The sequence below is a fragment of the Anas platyrhynchos genome, chromosome 11, assembly GCF_047663525.1.
Source record: "Anas platyrhynchos isolate ZD024472 breed Pekin duck chromosome 11, IASCAAS_PekinDuck_T2T, whole genome shotgun sequence".
Lineage (NCBI taxonomy): Eukaryota > Metazoa > Chordata > Aves > Anseriformes > Anatidae > Anas > Anas platyrhynchos.
Window position 1 is genome coordinate 17,813,816 of NC_092597.1, and position 13,578 is coordinate 17,827,393.

Consider the following 13,578-nt stretch of genomic DNA (forward strand, 5'->3'; position numbering starts at 1 on the left):
TCTGGGCTACTGCTGGTAGAAAAGAAAGCCCATTAGAATGTGGGGGTGTAAAAAGTCTGGGAAAACATTGCTTTTTTTAAGTAAGATTGTAGCAATTTTTGGCAGGCTCTGCCAAGATGAGAACTCCCCAAATGACAGCAAAAGATGTTAAAGGAAATGGGAACAGAAAAAAATAGTGCAGTTTTAAGAGACTGGAGGCACTAATCATTTCCCATCTTGTGACTTTCCAGATACAGATTCCATATATGTTTCTACATAGATGTATACGATGACCTGCACATGTATGATACCCAAACACAAGCATTATGGCTATGTTATTGTCTCTGAGGTAATGAGAGAATTTTACATCAATAGCTGAAGAATGCAGTTTTGTGAAATGGAGAAGGCATTGGCGCCCAGCACTTTCAACAGAACTCAACATCTAAATAGCTTTTTGACAAACCTTGCAGCTTTTTAGGCCACAGGCTGTGCATTCAATCACATAATCTACTCAAAGTGTAATTTAGGCCCCTAACAGCAGGACCTCAACATAGACCATAGGTGCAGCAGATCAGGGGAAGCCAACAAGGAGAATTCCAAAGAGGGACACTGCAGTCTGCCATGGGGGTGAGAAGATCAAGCCAGAAGATGAAGTTCTGTTTGGTTAAGAGCAAGGAGCATGAGGTACGAAGACAGGGTGAAGAGAGGTGATCATAGCATTGGGAGGCGTCACCTATCAGAATAGAAAGGAAATGCTGGGCCCTAGATGTGGTCAGCTACATCTGGTGATGCTATCGAGAGTTAAAAGGGATTGGAAAGAGAACATCAGAAGGAGATAAGGATAATATATCATTCATTGGATGAAAAAAAAAAGACACAGAGATAATGTACTGGAAATGATATGTGGAGTAGAAATGATATTTGGGCTAAACTACTCTAACAGTGGTACTCTGATGCTATTCAGGAAGCAGAACCAGGAACAAAACCAACCTTTCAGTTTTGAAGAGTGGGATGCATGTTCAGGTTGGATCACAAAGGAAAGCAGTTTTGGTAATCCTGAACCAGTTCCTAGCAGATAGTTTTCACCATCATAAGCCCAGCAAGAAACTGGCTTTGAACTGTCAGTCCCTGCCTAGGGGTGATGGACAGTAGGAGGTGTTGTAATGCAAGATTGCCATGGTCTGGCAGAACTTTGTGCTCATGTTTGAAATCTGAACAGTAAGAGGTATGTTGGGTAAGGATGGTGGTGCATTCATACTGCTGTGGAAAAAGTTAACACATTCATAGTGAACATATTCTTTTCATCTATCTGATACTACTGCTTATTTCACTTTGCAAGCATCTGGTTATGTTTTACCCACATTAAAATAAACGCTGCTGTAACGATAAACAACAAATGGTGAGCATGAAATATGACTGCTGACCTCACAAACATACCCACAATAGAGAGCAGAAAAGATTTCCATGAAGTATAGGAGGTAAATCAATATCTCACTTATGATGTGGAAAGCAGTCTGATGTGGCTTGCAGGAGCTCGCTGAGCATATAGGCTAAATTCATCATCTGGTAGTGACATGCTAGGCACTGGTTGTGAAAGGCTGTCGCCCAAGTATCAGCACTGCACATGCCCGCTGTATATATCAGATCCTCTGGTATGTGACTTGAATTCCTCCCTTCCTCCTTGTTTGTCTCACTTCTCTAAAATGCTGAACACAGTAGGTAAAATCAGCAAGAGCGAGGAGTGTTCAGCAAATTTGAAAACAATGCCACAGGTAGGTAAATATCTGAGAAAGGAATGAGCTGCCAAACATCAGTCCCTCGTCTCCTTTGAATATTTTGCTTCTCCTTATTTTTACACATGCACATGCTGTAAAGACTGTTTATCTGTTCTCTGCTTGCTCGATGAGTCTCCAAAGCCTCCTGTGCCCTAGCTATGATTCATTTCTGAATAATTTCATGAAAGACAAACAGCAGGTTTCCAGTTCCCCACACTTGTCTGATATCGCTGGGCGCTTCATCATTTGGAGACAATTTCTTCCCATTTGTCATAATCTTTCCTTTCCCCTCTTTTCTCCCCTTACATGTAAACCCAACACCCCTACATTTTGACCCCTCGGAGACTGCAAATCATTTTAAGTGGAGGAAAGTTTGAGCCCCAGCTTTGTGCATGATGCATTTTGTTTAAGTTGCTCGTGCTGTTCCAACATCTGTCATATCCTCCACAGCAGTGCAATCAAACTGTCAGGGCTGAGTGAAGTTTTGCTGATCCAATCTGCTCCTTCTGTGATTCCTGTCAAAAGCATCAGGAGGTGGTAGATACAGTTGTGTGCTCTTTAAACAACAGATCTTTATTTTTGCACATTAGAGGAACTGTTATTGTTTGTTTCTCTTAAGCTCACAAAGTGCTCTCTTTGCTTGCAAAGCGTGCTCAAATGTGGTTGCAATCGCAAGCCATGCTGTGCTTCCTGGACTCTGCTGCGTTCCTATGGCTCCTCAGTTTTACATCCCTTCTTCCCACGTAAAGTCAGAGCGTGTAAATACCTCTCAGTCTTGCTGGTGCCCGTAATTCCACAACCTGCCTTGGAAACACCCAGGAGGATGTTACTTCTTGGATCCTGCATTATTATTAATAAGGCAATTAAGCCCTCTAAGGGTTGTGGGGGAAAGGGTGGGGAGTCAGATTTTTAATAAGCTCCCTTCTGGATACTGCACTGTGAGTTGCCAGATGAACGCTGCTCCCTGTTAACGATACCAAAAGGATCTGATACTAATTGATATTATTGATACTAATACCACTAATCACCTTGACTAAAAGGAGGCAATATTCTTTCATCATTTAAAAAGCAAGTACCTTTGATATACTTTAATAACTGACAGAATTAAGAAAGAAATGATTCCATTTGTGCTAAGTTAATGTGCAGCATGTATTTTTAATCAGCTTTCCAGCATGATGCACCTTTTCACTTCTGACTGAAGCCTTAAACTCTTGCTGTGAAATGAAAACTTATGGTTTTATCATTTAATAAAAGGAAACTGAATCTGAGGTGAATAGCATGGTTCTGCCCTATTTCTGTGTTGCCCTTGTAGCCTATGGCTTTCCTGTCAAGGCAGAAAGGCTTCTAATTACAGCAAAGCACCAATGGAAAATGGAACTTAGGATGCCACTGTGCCCTCTTCTCTGATATTTATATTGGCTGGTGACTCCAGCTGAGATGAAAAGGCAGGTTCAGAAACTCTTTGATTCATTAAAGAAAAAATGTTTAAAAAAAATAATAAAAAAGAACCCTAAGATAACAGACTTTGGTTCCTCAATAAATTTGATTCTTTAAAAATCGCCATTGCTAGGAGATTCCCTTCCTAATCGCTAGGAAAACATGTTCAACTTTCCATGATCTGCCTTTACCCCCTTCCAAAGCATCCCAGCCAGAGACTGCATTGTTCTCCCTGGGACAAAGAAGAAATCTGAAAACCTTAATAGAGGTGAATTCAGGACTGCATACCAGAAACAGAAAGGATTGTCTCCAAATTCCAGCTTGGGTACTGAACTTTAAAATACACACACACCAGGTAAAATGAAAGGTTAGTGAGAAATCAAATATTTTTAAGTCCAAATGCCCAAATTCAGGGTTCTGAAGATCCCATGTGGCGTGCGACTGTCACCACTAGGTGAGCCTGCAAATAACTTCAGGTCTTTACTGACATATCCACTGATACTGACTGCTGTAAGAGAGATACAGGATATGAAAATCCAGGTCTTGGTGGGTAAAGAGCTTTTCCCTTCACATTTTTAATGGCTAAAGCTTTACAACAACTCTTTGGTGCTTAATTTCAAAGACAATACCCATAGTAGGCCTCCTTGAACCATTACAGGGATGTTCTGCTATGCGTGGTCATAACGTCGCTCTTGAGATGTGTGGGGACTGGTATCAACTAGAACTGCTATCATTACAGACAGAATAAATATAAACCTTGAGCTGATCTTTTTTGTTTTACCTTTTTTTTTGGCTTCTGCAACAGCTGTTCTATCAACCAACCTTCTCAATTAAGCTTAACAACATGAATAAAATAAGCAAATAAAGCCTAAGGAATGGACACTCAGAGCATATTTCTGAATTTTTGTTCCTTGTGAACTAAACATCTACTGTAAAATAAAGAAGAGGAGAGAAAAGTGAGTGGTAGTGCTTCAATGAGACGGAAAGCTTAGCAGGTTGATCCTACCTGGGAGTGCTGTTGCAGCTACTGGTTACAGATCTCTCACTGCTTACAACTCAATCTGACTCCATTTGATGCTGAAATTTCTTTTAGATCATATCTGTGTTGCATGATGGAGTCCAATTGTGAGATTTTTTAGGTGGTGTGCTAAGTATCCGCTAATTTAAATTCTTTACAGAATACACCTCTTTGGGGAACTTATTGCTTGCTCATCTCTGAATTCAAGTAATATGGCACACAGAAAAACAAGCTGAAGGATGACTTACAACAGAAGCTGAAAACAACAGTTCTGCTGGTCACAGGACCTATCCTTATAAAAATTATCCACTAGACCAGCTTAAGTGAAAATGTAGTCAGGGAAGAACCAGTTGCTGTCTCTGAGGAATAACCACTCTCGGAGAAAGAGAAAAGAGTATTAACAGTTTTTGACTAAAACGATGAGTTCCCAGCTGTTATCTGAAGTTGAACGTACAGCAGTGCCCACATCTTGCACTTCAAAGGAAAAGAAATTTGGAAGTGGAATACAAAATGGGAACCTTTCACTGGCAAGGACTGGGAAATAAAAATATCTCCCTTTTTCAGGTTGGAAAAAGAGGAAATTAAGTCTGAGCTGGCCAATTAGCCCCCCAAATCCCCAAAAGTGAGACAAGATCTTTTTTTGCGGGAAAGGCTTGAGATGAAGCCAATTCAATTAGTTTCCACAGCATAACCGTCAAGACACAAAAAATAGGTGGAATAATGAACTGATTAAAACCTGTAATTGCAATTCAATGGAGGAAACCATTAATCATGGAGATGGCAATGTTCTCTCGTTTCCAGACTCTGCTTGGATGAACTGCCAACAAAAGGGACTGTAGGAATAGAGGGCTAATGGAAAATGGGAAAGAAACATCCTGGATAGACAGCCACGTGTTCCCATGAGTGATCTGAGGAAAAGAAACACTTCCCCTAGACAATAAGAGTGGCAGAATGGCTGCAATCTTATTTTCTTATTCTTTTTTTGTTTTTTTTTTTTTTCTTTATTCCTCATCTCTCAGAGGTTAACAACACACATTAGAAAAGCTCAAAGTCAGAGTGTCAGTGATGCTTTGGACTCTACTCAAACCAAACTAAAAGTCATTTCTTCCACTTTTCTTTTCGTATGTTTCTGGTATTTATTGCTGTTACCTTTTCTCTTGCCCAGCCCTCCTCTACAGCTGATTTTGGTCTCACCTTCATAATGGTGACAAACTGCCTGTGATGTTCCCTAAGCAGTAAGTACCCGAAAGAAGGTGGGCAGCCGCTTTGCCAACTGGCAGCTCCTCCAGAAATGTTTAGATGCCACCAGCATCTATACCCTCTGCTGATTTCTCAGCTGCTACAGATGCTGAAATGGCACACACTGCGTTGCAAGGGGAACCAGAGGAAGGATCCTCAAATATAAACTGATTTTAATCAAAGGTAATATTTTATCTATGTTTTTGGAGATACCTCCACAGCTCAGCCAGATCTTCACACCACAGCTCATCACCTTCAAAACCTTTACTCAACTCCTTTGTATTCTGCTGTCCCTTTAAGATTAAACCCCAGAGACCTGCAAAGTCAGTCACTCTCTTTTGCCAGCCTAGGTTTTTCCCTTGGCTGACTCCTTCATATCCTATCCCTAAAGAGACTTATAAAGGGAAAAGTTTGACTGGAGCTACCACTAAGCTGCTACATGTGTTAGGTCAGGCTGGAATGAGAGCATGCCAGATGCCAAAGGGAAATGAGGTGGTGACAGAGAGGGAGAGAAGATGTCTATAAAGCCAATATTGCCTCGAGTGTGCACAGCACATAGAAGTGATCAGGAAATTAAATGCAAAGCACGACGGGAAGGCACTGCTTCATTTAGGTCAAACCAGAAGAAAAGCTGGCAGAAAAGGAAAAAAATTTGGCAGTTGCTTCATTTTCAGAACTGATTTGTCAGCATGTGCTGTTGTCCTACAGGCTGGGTATCATTTAATCTAAAATCCCAGTGAACGCTGCAGGTGTTGTAATTAACAATCTTACCACTACGGGGCTCTTCTATACACAAGGTAGGTTCAAATCAGGGACATGAAAATTGTCCTGCTGGGAAGATGGAATGTGAAGAAATAGGGTGAGTGAGTGAAAGCTTCTCGTAGCCTAGCAGACTTCCCCTGGAGGGCTCTGAAGGAGAAAAGCTTAATTAATTGTAGCACCATCGAAGCTCTGCAAAGAAAAAGCCTATTAAGCCATGAGCTCCATCCTTCAGACTGCGGTCCAATTCCCAATGAACTATTCAGGTTAGTGTTCAGTGTCTCAAGTGATGAGGTTTCTGGAAATACTGATTCACTGGAGCAGTTGTGTGTTGAGCAGCAAAAGAGCACTGATAACTTTGGAACAGAAAGGGCATAACTGCAGGTCTGATGGTCTGCAAGAATCTTTTCCAGTACTGGGGTTTTGTTTAAAGCATAAAGCAAAGGAAATAAGAAAATTAGAAGGTGGATAAAAAAAAAAAAAAGGGAACAGAGAAAGTGGATTTTCACCTTCTCTTTGGCTTACCCAAATTCATTCTTCCCTCCAAAACAGTCTTTCCAATAAGAAGACTGTTCTCTAATTGCAATGTGAGAGCTGCAGAGAGAGGTGACAGGTATCCTTTCTGTCTCTCACACATTCTTGCAGCAAGCAGAAATGCAGCTTATTACAGAGAAGAAGAATCTGAGCTGTTTGCAAAACTTACTTGCTTTTGAACTTGTTGGAGACATACCGAGCCAGTCTGCCAGCTACCTCACTTTAAGAGTGAATAAATACAGCCTTGAATTAATGTGACACTTTAATATGCTGGCTTCTTCTGTCCAATTCTCTTTTTTTTTTTTTTTTAAATTCTTGAAGCCAGCTTCAACTTCCTAATCTTGCTCATAATATGTATACATCCATTATTTATTTATTATTACTTTATTTTACCACTAATGATCTGGGTAGAGGCTTGCCTGTCAACTCACCTATATCAAGAAAAAAATAAAAGCCCTATTTAAAGGCTGCAGCTTCTAAATTGTTGGAGCAGTGTGGGAGTTTAGAAGTGGAATACCAGCTCGAGGGACAGTTTAGAGGAATGGGGATTTTTAGCATGAAGTCAGGGAGAACATGTTCCTTTGCCATGGGGAAATGAAGAGTTGAACTAAGCAATCATTGCTCTGGACTCAACAATGCTTCTTGCAAGACCAGATGGGATATAAAAAAAATGAATAAAAAAAAAAAAAAAAAAAAGGTTCATTCATTCCCATCTGGAAATAGTCTTCCTAGCATTTTAGTGAGTAGAAAGCTCTCTGCCTCCAGGCTGCCCTGAGGTGTGATATTTTCAAGGCGCTTTCTGAATTCTTAGCCTTGTTACACTGAATAATGTCAACAGGACTCTCAAAGGAAAACTCCCAACAGCCTCCAATCCCAAAAAATTCATCTGATCTCACTTCCTGCACAGAAGCTTATCTCAGGCTATCTTTTTTTCTGACTTTACAAGAGTAGGTGGGGACAAGCTACCTTATGTTCCTCAAGAATGAGAGGATGCACACAGACAGTACTTTGACACATTTTGCATGCTGAAAATCCACTGTCCTGTTCACCTGGCAGAAACTCGTTCTTGTAGCCAGACCGAAAGGGGTGCAGTAAAGGGACCTGTGTGAGGTTAGACAGGCACCAGCATCATACTAAAACTACAGCACTGAGACAAACCTCTGGGGCTCCCGGACCTTTTACACTCCCTGGACTATTCCTGCCTTCTCTATTTCAAGATCCTGGATAACCAAACAACTCAGAAGACAGCCAATACCAAGGTCCCTTTTTGGAGTCTCCACGCTCTGCTGCTGCTTTCCAGGTGACCTCACCAGTCTTTTTGAAATCTCCAACATTCCTCCAGGTCCCCCAGAGATCATACTGGGGTATGTTTACACTGCCGTTCACTTTTGTTTTCAAGACCTTGGCCACGTTTATTGATTTATGCTTTGTTTCACAGCATTGCATTTCTGCTGAAGGTGACCCCACGTCTCCCCGGACTGCAATGTTACTCTTTCGAGGTCACGCTCTAATGCCTGCCTGGCTTCTGTAAAACATCACTCTCTGAACTGCCCAATGGATGTTTTGACCAAGACTTCTGCTCATAACATGTCAAACGTGCCTCGGAAATGAGCACGGACTGACTGCCTTGATGAGGGGAAGCTGGGATTGTGTCAAAGTTCTTTGTGTTTTAAAGGTCAGCACATCAGCTTCTCCAACTGGCTTTTCTATGGCTGTAATTACAACCCTTTTGCTCAATGTAATCAAACAAATATGCCTTGAAAAAATCATGAGTTTGTGGGAAAAGATCTCCTACAGAATTAGCATTAGGAAATGTAACTTTCTGCTTTCAGATCACAGGAAGAAATGAACTTTTGTTTCTGGAAATCTCACCATTTCTCATCTCTCCAGCTGTCTACCAGCTAGTGATGGAGCCCATGGGATCCAAGCTTTCACAGAAATTGTTCCTACAGGTAGACCCAGCAACAGATACCTGAATTTTTTATTAATATGCTAATTTTAAAATGTATTAAGCACCAGAGTCATGTCGCTTACATGTTTAGTTTTTGAAATTGAGATAGAAACCAAAATTTATTCACCTGGGCTCAAGATTACTGGCAGTACCATCCAGCAGATAACCACACACCTCAACCACTATGTCACAATATACAACATATGCACTTACTTCAGAGTGTTAACATCCTAATTGCCATTACTGTAAACCTTTTTTCAAACTAACTCAAATTTTCCTTTCATTCATCCAAGTTACTGCTGTTTGCACTACTACTCTGGGAGACTAAATAACTCCCTTCCCTTTTCATAATATTCCCTAGAAGCTGTTTATAGATTTTGACCATATCCCGAGTTCTTTCTTTTCCAGCCTAGATTTAGTTCCCCACATCTCTCCTTCTGCTGTTTCTCTAATCCCTCCAGAGCATGGCTTTATGTGTATTTTTTTTTCTTGTTTTTCATATCTCTAAGAAACTGTGGAGGGTCAGTGTTGTACACGCTATTACAAGGTGCTACAAAGCAAAGCAGTGTAGCTAACAATACTAGCAGTGCCAACATTTAGGATAGTCTGAAAAACAAAACACGAGGTATTCGGGTGGTATAAAACATCACAGTTCTCCAAACACAATACAAACTGTCTTGATATATATCTGCAGGATATCTGGTCATAAATACATCTTTATATGTCCTCACAAAATTTCAGCATATACTCTGCTAAGGATTGAGAGAAATATATGAAGTATGACACTGTTTTATTTATAAATTATGGCAGAGAAGACAGACAGAGCAGGAAAATCCAATATACTGGGGGCAGCGTGTTTGGGTCTCCATTTTCATGCAATAACATAACACTGCCTGATAGGATTGCAGTGCTTATATCAACACATGACTTTCTGAAGTGATGCAAAGCCACCAAACTCTAATGCTGAGTCACTTAGGCCATGATGACTGAGATATGTGTTTTTTCACCTGATAAAATGAAAGACAGATCCATGGGAAAATATTATTTCAATGAGTTTGCTAGCAGCCCTCCATGAAATGCCACCTCTGTCTGTGTACTGTTAGGAGACCCGGCCGGGCAGACATCCAGGTGGAACGGAGTTGGCATGGATCACTAATCCCCACTGGCACAGTCTGATGCAGTCATTCTTAGACCTATTTGCTTTTCTTCAGAAAAAGAAAAACCAAAAGCAAAAAATGGAAAAAGTAAACTTCAATCCTCTCCTACCACCAGAAATGTTTTCAGGATTTATTTCTACAGGCTAGAGAGCTGTCTAATCTCCAAAGAAGATAAAGTCTATTTCTTTCCTAAGTTCAATAACATCCATAAGCTGATGGCATATTTTTTGATTTCTCCTGCCTAAACTGACAGATTTGGACTCTCAAGGTTAACATTTGCAAATCTGGGGGGCTCTGCAGGCATTTCATCCTACCACAAGGATCTCCAATGAGCTCCACTGTCCTTGCAGCCACCTGAAAAGGTACCAAAAGTGTCTCTCAAAAACCCATGGCATCTAGTGACCCCAGGCATCTCCTTGCCACTACACCTCAGAACGTCTCTCTTCTTTCCTGATAAATCACTCCCATTTCTCAGCAGCTCCTGAGGATTAATATGACAAACAAAACCCCAAATAGAAGAATATGAAAAGGAGACTGGACAGGAATGGAGGTAGCATTCTGCCATTGCTGTGGTAAATGCATGTTTCTGTGTAAATGTAGGTTTCATCCTCTGCTGGAATAATATACTAGAATAATGACTAAACTTTAGGTTTAGTCACTAAAAAGGCCAATCAGAAAGTGAAAGAATGGAGGACAATAAAAGTAGTTTCTTTTATTATAAAGGGGAAAGAAAGTAATCCATTAGAAGGAAAATGAAAAGCTTTGGGATTATGTGGGGTAGAAAGTAAGAGAGAGAGAGGATATATAAGAGAGGGCTGCAAATAATGTCTGGAAGGGTAATTACTTGCTCTTTCTCTTTTTTCTCTTTCCCATAACACAAGACCTGGAGGGCAATTTGCAATTAAGGGTTACACATTGAAAATGGACAAAAATGAATCACTGTTTAGCATGTAATTAACCTGTGGAACTCATTCCCACATGGTATTCCATGGATAAAGAGCTCAGACAGAGCCCAGGAAGGGTTAGACAGTACGAAGAAGAGGGATAGCATTTTGTGTTCCAGTGCCTTGGATAAAAATAAAATACAAAGAATATCAATCTTCCTGCTTCAGGGCCTAAGTTGTTCATTGTGATCAGCAGCAGGTAAAACTCAGCAGGATGTGAAAGATGCAGTAGTGCCAATGAAAGCTTTAGCACACTGCCCTTCCTATTGGCTTCTAGTTACTTATCTCTGATGCTTATATGGCTCCCACGGTTCCAGTATGTGAGTTCATTACAATCAGTAACATATTCATCATCACAATAGCCTTAGAAGGTACAGAAGAGCTTTTCTCCCTATTGTACCGTCTGTGAACAAAGAGACTTAGAGACTTGCTGGAGGTCATGCAAGAGAAAGAAGCAGAGCAGTGTATGGCACAGAACACTTGTTCCGAACATCCATCGCGACCACTGGACCCTATTGCATCCCAGCACAGAGAACTAGCCAGGAAAGGAGACAGGGTAGCTCCATTCCCATGACCCATCAAATTCTGGTGATCTGGTGATCCATTTCAGAGACCCAGTCCCCAGGTGGTACCTCCCATCAGGCCTCACTAACACTGTTGATGGCCAGCACTTGGTTTGTCCTTTGGGCTGAATTCCAGCTGGCAGTGCTGGATGGCATAAGGTCTCTTAGCATGTGATGCTTCCCTCCCTCTGTGACTTATCTCTACATTTTTTAGTACATGTAGCTCACTTAGGGCCAGGCCATGCAGCTGCTGCACGTTTTATTTACCCAAGCAGTCCCAGAGAGTACAATGAAACTACTCCCATGAGTGGCACAATCTGGCAATCTTTTAAAATGACAGATGTACAGAAAATGTAACTTTCCTCCATGCGGAGATGGGTCACATATTTCCTTTTTCAAATGGCCCTACGTATACTATACCTTCCATGTCTTTTTAATATTATCATTTTAGCATCTATTTTTTATATGTTTAACTAACAGGGGGATTTATCAATCTGTCTCTGAGGATAAGAAAACTACAGCACTCCTTTAATGTTTTCATTCTTTTTTTTCTTTTTTTTTTTTTAAACTTTTTCTTATAGAGTTTTGCTTGAGATAGAAATTTAAAAGGTCCACCATGTTCTTTGCTGGAGAAAAGAGTCCACTTTGAAGCTGTTATCCAACGAATACACAGGTCATTTTGAGAATAAAACACAAAGAGACATGAACCGTGAAAGTTTCTTCCTTCTCTAGTGATAAGCATGTATGAAGGGAAGGCTCTTTTTTTTTTTTTTTTTTTGCTACCTTTGGCCCATTGTGCAACACTTGTTTAAAAAATGTTCCTTGATACTGATCTCCAACTGGTGTTTCACTTATCCTGAACTCTCAAATGTCACCAGCTTTCAACCGGTGCTGTGAGAAGCTCTAACTTACATATCTATAAAAGGAAGAGCTATTTTTTAATCAAGTCTCTTTCTTTCTTCCTTCCCTCTTTTCTTTCTCTTTTCTGCCACTGCACTTCTACTTTCTAGTACAAAAAAGGGCAAGAATAGTGGCTATATGTTATGTAGAATTAGACTACTCTTCATTTGGATACACCTCCCTTAAAAAATTTTTCCTTAATCTGATACAGCACAAACTGTTAGGCAAATTTAGTTTGCAATAGGTGCTTCTACTTCACTGGGGCCATGGCCAACTTTTCTAAACTGGCTAGTGTAGCCTGAAGAGATGCCAACAGTACCCGGCACACATTCTTCTTTGGAAATGTGGAGTACCTTAGACATGGGATGGGAAGGGAAAAATGAGTGTTCCCAAAAATTGGGAATGAGTGGTTTCAATGTCACCAGTTCCAGTGTAGCCTGCAATTCTATACTGAAATGTTACCATAAACTCAAGAAACCTGCCAGTTGGATTACAAATGCCATGGCCACAAACATGACGCAACTACATTGTGTGGTAATTTTTCATAGGACAGCATTCCAAAGGCAGGTAACACAAGGGATCAAGACATACTTCACATAAGGGAAACATCAAAGGATCAAAGGTTCAGCTCAGGACGCTACTGACAAAAATCAGTAGAAAATTGCTTCATTAAAGGATCTTGTTACAAATCTGTTGATCAAAAATCTAATTAAGTGCATTCCACAACTCACTTCTTAGAGAGATCACAGACGAATGCAAGTTACATATTGCTGATCAGTGGCTTGATGGACACAAGGGATGCAAAGCCGAATCGTGCAGCTGGACAGATGGATTCAAGGGTAATGACGACATCATCTCTTTGGGAAATAAAAAGACTCAAATTCCATGTTCAGCAAGACTGCCAGAAATTATCAGTGCTCCACATTACTCCTCAACCTGAATCATCATCAGATTATTGCCTCTGAAGCTCATGCTCTGAAAAAGTAATCTACTTCTTTAATAATGCAGCTAGGTACAGCACCAGTGAGCCAACATATCGTAAGTGGATAATTACATGGGTAGTTCTTGCCTTTCTACTAGTGTCTTATCCTTTAGATCTAAACAGCGGACACACTTTCTATAGTATTGCTCATCTGAGCATATCAAAGTGCTTTATAGACGTTCATTATAAGTAATTACCAGCTGGCACGTGTGAATAATTTACAGGATGGTAGAAGTGGAATTCCTATAGCTCTCACTTTGTTTCTCCACTGTGCACTTTCTACCCTTTCTCTCCTTCATTATTGCCTCTTTTTTCTGGCCATTGTGTATTAAGGACGTCA

At 40.6% G+C, this 13,578-nt stretch overlaps 1 protein-coding gene and 1 long non-coding RNA gene across 5 annotated transcripts in view; one reads left to right on the top strand and one right to left on the bottom strand.

The window, feature by feature from the left end:
• AGBL1 (AGBL carboxypeptidase 1) overlaps positions 1-13,578 on the bottom strand; it is a 447,272-nt gene that overhangs the window by 173,831 nt on the left and 259,863 nt on the right. The gene's annotated exons all lie outside the window — the stretch shown is intronic.
• LOC140003382 (uncharacterized) lies at positions 7,450-9,417 on the top strand. Its single transcript, XR_011811892.1, has 3 exons — positions 7,450-8,105; positions 8,180-8,416; positions 8,574-9,417. It is a non-coding gene; the product is annotated as an uncharacterized lncRNA (long non-coding RNA).